Source organism: Pipistrellus kuhlii, unplaced genomic scaffold, assembly GCF_014108245.1.
Source record: "Pipistrellus kuhlii isolate mPipKuh1 unplaced genomic scaffold, mPipKuh1.p scaffold_m20_p_2, whole genome shotgun sequence".
NCBI classification, from domain to species: domain Eukaryota; kingdom Metazoa; phylum Chordata; class Mammalia; order Chiroptera; family Vespertilionidae; genus Pipistrellus; species Pipistrellus kuhlii.
Window position 1 is genome coordinate 67334034 of NW_023425515.1, and position 13681 is coordinate 67347714.

At 38.4% G+C, this 13681-nt stretch overlaps 1 pseudogene; it reads right to left on the minus strand.

Moving 5' to 3' along the window:
* Positions 1-11352: 11352 nt before the first annotated feature.
* Positions 11353-13446, minus strand: LOC118722961 (annotated as a pseudogene).
* Positions 13447-13681: the final 235 nt, after the last annotated feature.

Genomic DNA, 13681 nt, shown 5'->3' on the forward strand with positions numbered 1-13681 from the left:
AGCTAGAAACATCAATAAACTGCTCTTGCACACCCCCAACTGGGGATGTGCCCACAACCAAGGTACATGTCCTTGACCTGAATCGAACCTGGGACTTTTTAGTCCACAGGCTGATGTTCTATCCACTGAGCCAAACGAGTTTTGGCTTGTCTAATCCTTTTACTTTTCACAGACTGGTTGATGCCCAGCCCAGAACATTTTCTTAAACATTTCCCTTCAGCATGTCCTCTCCTTGGAGGTGAGGTACATCTATAGAGGGGGGAAACGTTTTTCTCAATCTGCTTAGGCCTCTGGCTGGGTCTAAAAATTAAACTGGCAATGACAAATAAAAGTTTAAAGTGACATGGGAGCTTTTATAAGAAAATTAAGACCCAAAACTATAGTTAGAACTGAGTGTTTTATATGCTAGGTTTGGTGAAGAGCGAGCAGTTGTGGAGAAATATGATAGGCTGAGGACATGAGGTAATTGTAGTTAACTGGGGGAAATTTAGCAAGGCCTGCCAGGATTCTTCTCAGCACTCCTTTGTCTCAGGAGGCAGGGTTGCCCCTTTTTTCTGGATATGTGAAGGTTTTATGACCTGTTTCAGGGACAAAAGGTGAGAAGGGGGAGTTCTCAACGAACTGCTTCTTCCATTTTCTCAAAATCTTTTGGCCTAAGATGTGCAGTATGCCATGGTGAGAGGGGTTATGTGGCAAAACAGCTGTAACCAATAAGGGCTATAAGGACTATCGGGAGACAGTAAAATCAACCCCCAACAGATTTATGACTTAGAAGTAGCAGAAACCCAGCTGATCCAACATAGAGTCTAATTTCACCTTATGGTGATCCCTACTTTTATTGTACTCTCTTTGTAGTACATTAGCATTCTAAATGGCACACCCCACGCAACCATAATTGGAAAACAAATGTCCATATAAGGACATAAAATGGTTCACTGGGGCTCTTTCAGAAGTCTTCACCTCTTCCCTGGAAAAAAAAAAAATTGAGCCCAAACCAGTTTGGCTCAGTGGCCTGCTGACTGAAGAAGGGTTGAGGTTTGATTCTGTTCAAGGGCATGTACCTTGGTTGCAGGCACATCCCCGGTAGGGGGTATGCAAGAGGCAGCTGGTCGATGTTTCTCTCTCATCAATGTTTCTAGCTCTCTATCCCTCTCCCTTCCTCTCTGTAAAAAATCAATAAAATATATTTTTTTAAAAATTGAATTTCCCTACCCCTTATTGATTGCTCTACCTCTTCACTAATCAAGCCTCAATAAAAGTAGTAAATCCCACTAAGGAGAGGTTGCTGTGACTTCAGAGTCATTAATAAACTGTGTCATTAATAAACTTTCTTTCACTATAAACTTTATGCTAGCTTACATTTCTATTATTTTTTTGTGCAAAGTCAAGAACTCACAGTGGCCCTGGCTGGTATGGTTAGAGTGTCATCCAATGCACTGGCTGGTTTGATTCCTGGTACCACAGCTAAATACGTTTCTATGGAAAAATAACTTTCATTTAATAGAAGATTTTGTACAATTGAATCCAAAACTGGTGATTTTCCAGTAGTCACCTTCTTCTGTTTCTTCTTCATCTTCATCTATTTTTTTAAGTTTATACTATCCAGGAAGATTGCATTAGGCAAGTTGTAGATAATGAACCTAGGATAGGAAACTGATGAGATTTTAGCCGTGTGTGTGTTTGTGTGTGTGTGCGTATGCAACATCTATATATAGTTATATCATAGTAGTAATATGATTACATTCATTAGACTGTGGCATATTTCTGAAATTTAATTTTGGAGAAACTCAAATTTAGTTGCCTGTATGGTAATATATACCTAGGTGTTTATACTAGTGTGTGTGTGTGTGTGTGTGTGTGTGTGTGTGTGTGTATATATATTTAAAGCTATCTTGGACTGCAATTGTTTGTGAGCATTGTTTGCTTTAATACAATATTTTATGTGTCTTTTAAAGTATATTTTTAATATTTATTTGACAATTATTTTAGTCGATTATATAATATCAACTTGAAAAAATATAATAATATCCAAAAACATAATTTAGACTATTATGAAAAGTTTACATGTTCTCACTGCCTACCTCCCAATTCCATAAAATATTGTAACCAGTTTATACTTCCCTTTGGTGTTTTTGGCTAGAACAGCCTAGATACCTACTATTTCTTTTCCTACAAAAAAAGTAGATTATTTCCAAAATTGTCATCTTCACAGGTTTTATGTCCCAGATAATGCCTGTCCTTCATTTGACATCTTACTACTTTCAGATGGAAGTTACATGTGGTGAATCAATAAGTTATTACTTTTATATTAACACTATGGCTTTTCACAAGTTTTAAGTGAGGATTTCATTAATCATATTACTAATTCAGAAAACCTCAACATGTATTATTTTCCTTCTTATTCTTAAAGTATAGGTACAGTATATATATATATATATATATATATATATATATGTATACTTTTATATATGATTTTAATATATATTTAATATTTTTTCTTGAGCATATTGATTTTTTTACATGTTTCCTGAAGGAGGTATACATAGGAGATACTGTGGGTTTGATTCCAGACCATCTCATTATAGAGAATATCACAGTAAAGCTTGTCACACAAAGTTTTTGGTTCCCAGTGTATATAAAAGTTATGTTTACAAGATACTGTAGTCTATTAAGAGTGCAATAGCACTCTCTAAAAAAAAAATACAATGTATATACCTTAATTTAAAAATACTTTAGTGCTAAAAAAAAAAAAAAAGCTAACCACCATCTTTTTTGCTGGTGGAAGTTCTTGCCTTGATATTAAAGGCTACTAACTGAAAAAGGTGATGGTGCTGACAGTTAGGGTGGCTGTGGCAACTCCTTACAATTAGACAACAATAAAATTTGTTCAGCCATTGACTGCACTTTTCGTTAACAAATATTCTATGCGTGTGGTACTGTTAAATAGTATTTTATCCACCATAGAACTATTTTCAAAATTAGAATCAATCCTCTCAAATCCTGCTGCCACTTAAAAAAAGAAATATATATATATATATATATATATATATATATATATATATTATTGATTTTTTTTTTTTTTACAGAGAGGAAGGGAGAGGGATAGAGAGTTAGAAACATTGATGGGAGAGAAACATCAATCAGCTGCCTCCTGCACAACCCCTATTTGGGATGTGTCTGTAACCAAGGTACATGCCCTTGACTGGAATCGAACCTGGGACATTTCAGTCCAAAGCTCTATCCACTGAGCCAAACCGGTTTTGGCGGTGCTGCCACTTTATCAGCTAAGTTTATGTAACATTCTAAATCCTATGCTGTCATTTTAACAATCTTCACAGCTTCTTCATTAGAAGTAGATTCCAACTTAAGAATCACTCTCTTTGCTCAACTTTTCATCCATTACAGTTTTATTATGAGGTTGCAGCAATTCAGTTACATCATTAGACTCTACTTCTAATTTGTGTTCTTTAGCAATTTCCACATCTACAGTTATTTCCTCCACTGAAGGCTTGTGCCCTACAAACTCATTCATGAGGGTTGGAATTAACTTCTTCCTGTTATTGTTACTACTTTTACCTCTTTCTGTGAATTAAAAAATGTTCTTAATGACTTCTGGATGATGAATCCTTTCATGAAGCTGTTCTTTTTACTTTGCCCAGATTCATCAGAAGAATTAGTATCTATGGTCTCATGAATGTAGTTCTTAAAAAATAACATTTGAAAGTCAAAATTACACCTTGATCCATGAGTTACAGACTGGATGTTGTGGTAGCAGGTATGAGAATATTAAACTCACTGTACATCTCTTAGGAAACCAAGTGTATTGTCAATGAACTGTGATATCTTGAAGAAAAACTCTCTTGTTTTAAAGCAAAAGGTGTCTATAGTGGGTTTAAAATATCAAGAAACCATGTTGTAAACAGATTTGCTATGACCCACACTTTGTTGTTCTACAATATGTACAGAGCACAGGCAGTTGATTTAATATAATCTTTAAGATCCTAGGATTTTTGGAAAGGTAAATGACCATTGGCTTCAACTTAAAGTCACCAGGCACATTAGATCCTAACAAGAGAGCCAGCCTGGTCTCTGAAGCCTGGCATTGACTTCTCCTCTCTAGCTATAAAAATCTCAGGTGGCCTCTTCTTCCAACATGAGGCTCTTTTGTCTATATGGAAAAATCTGCTGTTTAGGGGAGCTACCTTCATTAACTGTCTTAGCTGCATCATGTGAATAAATCGCCGCAGCTTCTAAATCAGCATTTGATGCTTCACCTTGCACTTTTATGTTGTGGAAATTTCATTTTTTTTAAAACCATACAAACAACCTTTTCTACCTTCAAGCTCTTCTTGTACAACTTTCTTATCTCTTCAGTTCTTCACAGAATTGAAGAAAGTTGGAGCCTTGCTCTAAATTAGCCATTGTCTTAAGGAAATATTGTGACTGATTTGGTCTTCTCCTTAGACCACTAAAACCTTCTCGACTCCAGAAGTAAGGCCTTTTCATTTTCTTATCATTTGTGTGGTCACTGGAGTAGCAATTAATCTCCTTCAAGAATTGTTTTGTGTGTGTGTGTGCTGTGTGTGTGTGGTATGTGTGTGTTTTGGCATTTATGATACATGTTGGCTAACTCTAGTGCAAAAGGCCTAGCCTTTAGCTATTCTTGGATTTTGATATGCCTTTCTCACTATCCCTAATTATTTCTAGCTTTTGGTTTAATGTGAGAGACATGCAATCCTCCCTTTCATTTGAACACCCAGTGGCCATTGAAGGCTTATTAATTGGCCAATTTCAATATTGCAATGGCTTAGTCAATAGGGAGACCCCAGGAGAGAAAGAGAAGGTGGAAAGGCCAGCTTGGGGAGTCAGAACACAGAGAATATTTATTGATTAAGTTCACCATCACATATGAGTGTGGTTTCTGGCTCCTCAAAAACAATTACACTAGTATATCAAAGATCGAAGATTACCATAGCAAATATAATAATAATGAAAATGTTGTTAACATTGCAAGAATCACCAAAATGTGAAAAAGAGACCCTAAGGGAGTAAATGCTGTTGGAAAAAATGATGCTGACAGATTTGTAATAAATTCAATGTCTGCAACGCTTAATAAAGCAAGTAAGCCTGCATGTATGTTACAGTAGGCAGCTAGTCAGATAGTAACAAAAAGGGAGCCAGACATCTAATTAGGCTGAATTGACCAGGAAACTACAGCTTCACAGACACCTCAAGGGACAGTTGCATCCTCTGCCAAAGGGACTTAATCCCTGCACAGGCAGGAAAGTACTGGCTTTCTAATCTCCCTGGGGAACAGCCAGTCCATTCCCCTCAGACTAATGAGGACAAAAGAACAGCAAAGGGGAAATTTCTTTGCTGAGACATCCACAGTAGGAGCCAAAATGGCAACCATGAAGGGGAGGAGTCTAGCCTGGGAAAATCCGGAGAAAGGATCAGATAGGATAAGGGTAGGAAACCCAGAATGATCCAGGGAAGGAGTTGGTTTAGTGGAGAGCCCAGCACAAACCGAGGAAGAATTAGGAATAAGAATGGTTAGTTTGAAATAAAGCCTAATCTCTCCCAAGCCTGAGGTAACATAGTCAAAGTTTAACAAAGTCCCCAGGGCATTCACCAGTCCTCTCACCATATCAACCTCACTGGCCTGGGTGTGGTAGCCACAGGGCTGAAGCACAGGCCCTGAATTTGGAAAGACAGGAACAGAGACTTTGCTGGACTACTAAAGCTCAGATGCCAAACAAATGGCACAGCAGCTCTGTGTGCTGGCCCTCCTCCTGGGCTTGGTGCCATCCCCGAGGCTGGACTTCGGCAGTGAGAAGGAACTGTGCCACTTGGTTGTGGATGAGACGTTGGGCACCTGGGAGCAGTCTTTTGTTTTTGTTCCCTCAAAATCTTGCCACTACCCTCATCCTCCCAGGTGTGTATTGCATTTCCTGTAGTATCATTGAAGAATCCTATTTTCCCCAGCAACATGACTAAACGTCTAAGTTAAAGAGAAACCAGACACTCCGGCCTGACTCAGCAAAACAATGAGCTAAAAGAATCTGACTGCTGTGTAAGTAAATATTGTCTGCTAACGGCTTAGGCAGTGGGTGGTACTCAGGAGGTCATCTATCTTGTGAAAGGGGCTCAGATCCCTCCTGGATACAAAAGAGGTCAGCAAAGACCCTAATAAAGTCCATTATTACTCTGGTACAAAGCTTGGGTTGTGCAAATATATATATGTGATGTGTGTGTGTGTGTGTGTGTGTGTGTGTGTGTGTATTTTTCCCTCAGTAAGTGTTGGTTTGGATAAGCAGAACATGCTTCCCAGTTTCTCTCTCTTCTCCTTTTGGTTTGCACAGACTATTTGAAGCATAGTCCAAAATATTTTGTAGTACATTTCCCTTTATCATGCCTTCTCTATATAAGCCAGATGCATAAAAAAAAGTTCTGTAATAAAATAGAAAAAGTTGATCAACTTAACAAAGTGATAGAGGGTATCTAAAGCTCCTGAGACAAATGGGTGAACAAATTAGTGAGAAGAGCACTTCTCAGGACCACAAAGCCTGTGGACTCACAGTAGGATACATTTTTGAGTCAAGATCATATTCATTCTTGAAGACCCTGTAATAGTAAGAGCTATTTATTTCCAATCATCCCCTATTTTATTTTTTAAAAATTAAATATGTTTTTATTCGTTTCAGAGAAAGGAAGGGAGGAAAGATAGAAACATCAATGATGAGAATCATTGATTGACTGCCACATGCACACCCTATATTAAGGATCCATCTAGCCTGCAATCTAGGCACATGCCTTGATTGGGAATCAAACAGTGATCTCCTGGTTCATAGGTCAATGGTCAAGCACTGAGCAACACAGGGATCCTGTTTTTATTTTATTATTTAAAATTTTATGATGTTTAGGAAGATTGCATTAGGTAAAATGTTGATAAGCTCTGTTTTCTTTCTCTTCTCACCTCTCTCTCTCTCTCCCTCTCTCTCTCTCTCCTTTTTTTTTTTTTTTTTTTTTTTTTTCTTCTTTTCTCCTTTACTCTCATATTCTTGGTGTAGCTCTCTTGTCTGGAGGAAAGGTCTTTTGAGTACTTAAGCTTTCTAAGCTTATATAATTCCCTCCCTTTACCTCCTCCTTAAAACGCTTTAACATACTTACTTTTTCTTCACAAAATACATGATGGCTCATTATAACCAGGCTTTAAACAAGCAAGTCACCATATCCATTTAGAAAGTTCACATCTAAAAAATTCATAACAAAAACAGCTCATACCTCAAATACTTGTAATACAAAGGACAAGAAGGAAAATAAAATTTCTGAAAAACTTCAAGGTTTACCTCTTTCTACACTCAGAGAGGAAGTCTCTTGTTCTCTGAATTTAAATTTATTCTAGTTGTATAAGAATTTTCTTATTCTGTTTAAAAGCTAGAATATCTTACACTAAGAAGGCCATACTATTTTTCCTCTACACTGTTTATTTCTGTTTTTGAACTTCAATTACCTGAAGGGACCCTTGTAGTGTTCCCTTTGTTACTACTTCTGTTACAACAAAGATAATCTATTCTTGTTAACAGGGAAGACTAAATGGCCCAGCCTTCACATCACATTTTCCCAGCCATCCTACTTAATCGAATTGCCCTTGAATGAAAAAAAAAAAAAAAAAAAAAAAAAAAAGTTACTCCTTTCGCTATTGACCAAGGAGAGAAATCTTGTTGGGATTGTCTTCATGTTGCTTTATTAGTTTATGGCCATGCAAAAATTGTGTTTGTTTTATGCTAACCTTGACTATTTTACTGTATTCTTTTCAAGGTTGAATTCATCAAAAAGTATGCTGTTCTCACTTGCAGCTAATCTAAACTTTCTCCTCCCCTACCCCACTCCCCAAGCCAACACAAGCTCACAGACACATAAATGTTGGATCTATACTGGCTTCAAGGCCATAACCAAAGAAACACTCCTTGGTGCAAGAAAAAAAAAAATTCCTTGAGGCCTGTGTTTGCAAGCCTAACCTTAAAAGGTTTAACATTAATGCCATTTAACAAAAGCATTTTCTTATAGAAGGATCAGAGTGCAAGATATATCTTCAAATGAAATTGAACACTTGAGGGCTCTTCATAGCTCATAATTACTGATTCGAATGGCAAATCACGTCATTTGTATAATAGATAACTGGTTTGGGACATAATATAGTGAAGAAACCATAGGTGAACTTGTGTGAAATGAACAGGAGCAGTGTTACTCCTTCAGCATTTTAGATGAGAAATATATGCAGTTTTGAAACTAGATTTGCTATTTCAAAAACCCTCAGAGCATCTGTTAGGTGTTGCATAATCTAATCTCTAAGCAACGCAGGCAGGCAGCTTTTTGGCTTATTGCACCATCACTAAATGAGCAAGGTCACTTTTCACCTCATCAGCTCAGCAGGACAGTACTCTGGAAAACAAAATGCCAGCAAGGGCCCAGGGGCCTGCTAGTATCTTTTCTACATCACAGAGAAAGGACCCAGGTATGCAGCCAAACTGCACTTCTGTTCTTTGCTATGCCTCTCCTTGCTTTTTTCCCCCTGAAATTTCATCACTTTGACCACTGTAGTGTTCACAAGCCAACACAAGTTCCTATCTGTAGGTATATAATGTGTCCCCATTATTCCTCATGGTATACCTTGGTGAAAATACAATTGTCTTTAATGTGATATGGATACACAGTCTTTAATGTCTTTGAAAAGATTGAAACCAGGATCCTTTAAACACAAACATGGAGAAGATAGTGGAAAAGCAGACACCATTTCATTCCCTGAGCTGCTTCTTGCATATATAAAATTATCAAATAAACATTTCCTGTTTTGTCTTTCTGAATTTCGTTTTCTATTGCTTCCTCTCCTTATTTTTTATCATCATGACAGTGACTCCATCAGTCTTGATTCCTGAGTGACTACCTTGATCACATCCTGCCTGCTATTAAAGCAAAACCCTTTAACTTCCACGGCTGAAAGTCTATTTGAAAGAAAGATTTTATTGGGCCACCCACTGTTAGCAAATAAATCAATAGCCACTATTTATTTATTTATTTATTTATCCATTGATTGATTGATTGATTTGCTAACAGTGGCCCAATAAAATGCAGTCTAAACCACCAGTCAATAGGGAAGGCAGCGTGCTGTTTATATTTTTCCTGGAGTTTTAAAAGTGTTTTTATACATCAAGTAGGGCGGAGAAAAATGTAAGCCACCATTTTGAAAGAATTTAATTAGTTACAGAGAACATGTGGGAGAAGGTAAAATGGAACTAGTTCTGGGATAGGGCCATGGAGTCTGCAAGGAAGGTCTATTTTGTAGATTAGCTGTGGGCAGCAGAGTGGAAGTTCATGTGTAAACAGAACGTGGAGACTTCTGGCTTTCTATGGCTCCTGACTATTCTTTCCTTTTGATAATTAGGGAAATGGCCACCTGGAAATGAATCCTAAATTTCAACAGACACACTGTAATGTGAGCGGTTTTTTTCAGAGGTAGTCCACAGAGTGTTTTAAAAATTCTTGCAGCACAGCAGTTGAAATATGCCACTGTTTCTTTTTTTATTTTATTTTAGTAAGCACTTTTGTATTTCTTTACAGAAAGTCTTTCACAGTATGAGTTTGAAAAACCCATATGTTAGTCTACATAGTAGGCTTTTAATTTCCATTTTTAAAGTTACTTACTATATGATAGTATATTGCACATATGCTCTTCCAAAATCTTCCTATCTCGGGACTCTTACACATAAAATTTTATAACACTATCTGTAGAGACTAACATTATAGTACACAGAAAGCAAGATGGAACATTTGCACCATCTACATACTTTAGAGTTTGAGAGGCCCACATCTAATTTAAAATTTTCTGTGTCACATTTAAGTAAAATGAAAGTCATACTTGATTGTATATTTTTACTCAATCCATATAGACAAAAATATTATTTCAACAAATACCCAATGTAAATAATTTTTAATGAGATACTTTAACTTTTTTTAGTCTAAGTCCTTGGATTCAGGTGTGGATCCTACATATACAACCATCTTCAGTGCTCGGGAACCACTTGGTGGCAGTGGTGGAGGCGGCAGTGAGAATACGCTGGACAGTGTGGCCACAGTTAGAGTTTACTTTTTGCTTATAACATAATATTTCTCTGGCACAGAGTTTATTTTATATTTAACATAAAGGAAGATTTTTTTCTAACTCTATGAATAGGTTCAATCATTTGAAGAAACATTTTTTCATGCCAGCTTTCTCTGCTTCACATACTTAAAACTGCCCACTGCTGAAACTGGTTTGCTCAGTGGATAGAGTGACGGCCTGCAGACTGAAAGGTCCCAGGTTTGATTCCGGTCAAGGGCATGTACGTTGGTTGCAGGTACATCCCTGGTAGGGGATGTGCAGGAGGCAGCTAGTCGATGTTTCTCTCTCATCGATGTTTCTAGCTCTCTATCTCTTTCCCTTCCTCTCTGCAAAAAATCAATAAAATATATTTAAAATAAATAAATTAATTAATTAATTAAATAAAAACTTCCGACTAAACCTATAGTTTACTTTTTACCAAATGTATTATTTGACTTTGTAAAACTTCAGGGCCAAGTTCCAAGATGAATATATCAGATAATGCCTATTTAGGGTTTAATCTTAGAATGGTCTGATTTAAAATATATTTCAGAAATATACTGTGTTCATAAAATCAATCTACTTTATTTTACACCCTGATCTATAACTCATTAAGTCTAAGGATAAGTAATAATACAGCTAACAAAATGTGTACAATATTGAACTGCTCAATTTGAGGAATTACTTTGCACATTTTTTACATCTTTTCTGCATCACAACTTATTTATCTATAAAATGGGGATAATATAGTACCTACTGTATGGGAACATAGTAATAATTAATTAGCTAACACATAGAACCACTTAGAACTATGTATTTTATGTAAATAAGTTTTTAATAAATGTTAGCTATTACTATTGTTGTTGTTGTTTTATATACCCTTTTTCTTTTTTAATCCTCACCTAATATTTTTTCCATTAATTTTTAGAATGAGTGAGAGGAAGGAAAAGAGAGGAGAAATGTTGATGTGAGAGAGATACATTGATGTGTTTTTCCCACATGCTCCCAGACCAGACTGGGAAATGAACCTATAACTCAAGTACATGCCCTTCACCAGAAATCAAACCAGTGATCTTTTGTTACCATTTAGTTACACTGGCCAGGGCCAATTACTGTTTTTTGTTTGTTTGTGTGTTTTTTGTTTTGTTTTTTTTTGTTGTTGTTGTTTTTTTAAATACAGGCTTAACTCACTTTATTCTTCTTGCATAAATTTATGTGGTGGTCACAGCTGGAACTTGGGTCTTGTGCAGAGAAACTCTCCTGTGGGTCTTCACAAGATGGACAGTGAACTACTGATAGAGACTTGATGAATGCAGCCACTTTCCAGAGATAGTTGTCGATCTTAGAGATGGCATCAAAGGTGGCCTTGGTGAAGTTGCCCAGAGTGGCAGTGCCACCCCCGGCCGAGGTGTGGCAGTCGTCTTTACCAGCCATCAGCAGTGATACCAGCCGTCAGCAGTGATACCAGCCATCAGCAGTGATACCAGCCGTCAGCAGCAGCTTGTTGGGTGCAAGGGCTGAGATAATGCCAGGGCCCTTGGGGATGGGGATGGGGTTGGGATGGGTATTGGGTGCATGGACACTGAGCCACAGTGGCTGTTCACCTTGTAAGGGATGGTGTGGGGCTTGCTGATGTTTCCCCAGTAGCCTCATGCACAGGGACAATGGCCAGAATGATGGCCCCATGGATAGCAGTGGCTACTCCCTTTGAACACTTAACACTCAGACCAACATGTCCATTGTAGTCTGCAATGGTGACAAAGGCCTTGAACCAGGTTCTCTGGCCAGCGTGGGCGTGCTTTTGCATGTTCATAATCTTCAAAACCTCCACCTTGAGGGATGTTCCCAAGTAAAAAGTCAATAATCTCAGATTTCTTGATGGGCAGAGAGAAGAGACAGTCTACTCCAGGGACTTAATCTTTTCATCCTTGACTAGGTGGCCCAGCTTGGTGGCAAGGATCTAATTCTTGTCCCCAGCCTTGTCTCTGAGAGCTCTGCAGCATCAGCTGTACCCAGACCTCAGCCCTACCTAACCCAGATGCCCCTGCATGTCCTCCCCAGAAGCTGCTGCAGCCTCCTAATCCAGGGCCTCCAGCAGCACCCGCATCATCTGGCATTTGGTGTTTCCTTGGGAAAGCAGTACGATTGCTGTGTTATCAGAATGTTTTCCTGAATTGAAAGTTTCTGTGAAAATAGAGCTATTGTGCTTATACTATTACTATTGTTAGACAAGGCAGCTGGATACATATGAGCTGGGAAAGGCAGTTGGGGCTTGGAGGGAGTGTGTATGAGTCATGGCAAACTGAAAATAGGCAGTGAAGTTGGCAGGTCCCTTTGTGAGCAGGAGCGATCAGAGTCCCTCCAGGATGTGGTTTAAACGGGGGCACAACACTGAAATGAAGGAGTCTTGTGTAAAGACACATTTTTTTTGAGACACGAGGGAGGGGGTGACTTACTTCTTGCCGAGGGGCATTCTAGCCTGGGGATATAAATCCTCTAAACTCCCAAATATGGGCAATCAGTACTCTCTCAGCCAGCTGAGCCACTCACTCAGGTCCTAACCGAGTATTTTTTTTCAACAAAAAGTCCTTGCCTGCTTGTGCTGCCATTTGTTCTCTCTTGCTTGAATTTATTCCCACAAGCAAGACAAGAACTAGGGGTACAAGACAAGAACTAGGGGTGCAGAGTACTGTCTCTGGCCGGAAGCCCCCTTGACCACCACTGACACTATTACAGTATTACTATTTTGAGTATTGTGTATTACAGGTATAATTTGTGCATATAAAATATTATATATAGGAATATATATGTGTTTATAAATATAAATATAAATATAAATATAAATATAAATATAAATATAAATATAAATATGCACACACACAAATATATATACTGGAGTATAAATCATCATTTTTTTTCTATCAAGAAATGTAAATTAAAAATTATAAAATGTCAAGAGGTAAATAATCCACTCTTTTCCATCTTTTCTCATTTCCTTGTAAAGGAAACATTTTCAACATTCTTATCATGGTTTAATTTTGATTTATATTACCACTTATTAATACATTATCACTTTCTTATCAAACCTGAATATACTAGAGGCCCAATGCACAAATCTTTACGCAGGTGGGGTTCTTCTCGGTCGCCTGTGGAGATCGGGCCGAAACCTGTAGTCCAATGCCACCTGCAGCTCCTACCTGCCACTCCCCCTTATTCTGGCTCCACTGCATCTCCTGCAGGCTCATGCCCACTCGGTCGAAAACGGAAAAGACTGTGCCATTGCAGCAGCTGAGCTTGACAGCCATGAACCCTGTGTCTGGTGCCCTCCTGATGGGAGTGGCCTGTGGGATCTGGCTGAAACTGGTTCTCCGACATCCCCCAAGGGGTCCCAGATTGTGAGAGGGAACAAGCCAGGCTGAGGGACCCCACTAGTGCAAGATTGGGGCTAGGCTGGGACCACCCACAGGAGAGCTCCAGGGCATGTCCAGCCCCATCTAGCCCAGCCCCGATGATTGCCAGCTGGGGAGGGCTGTGGAGGAC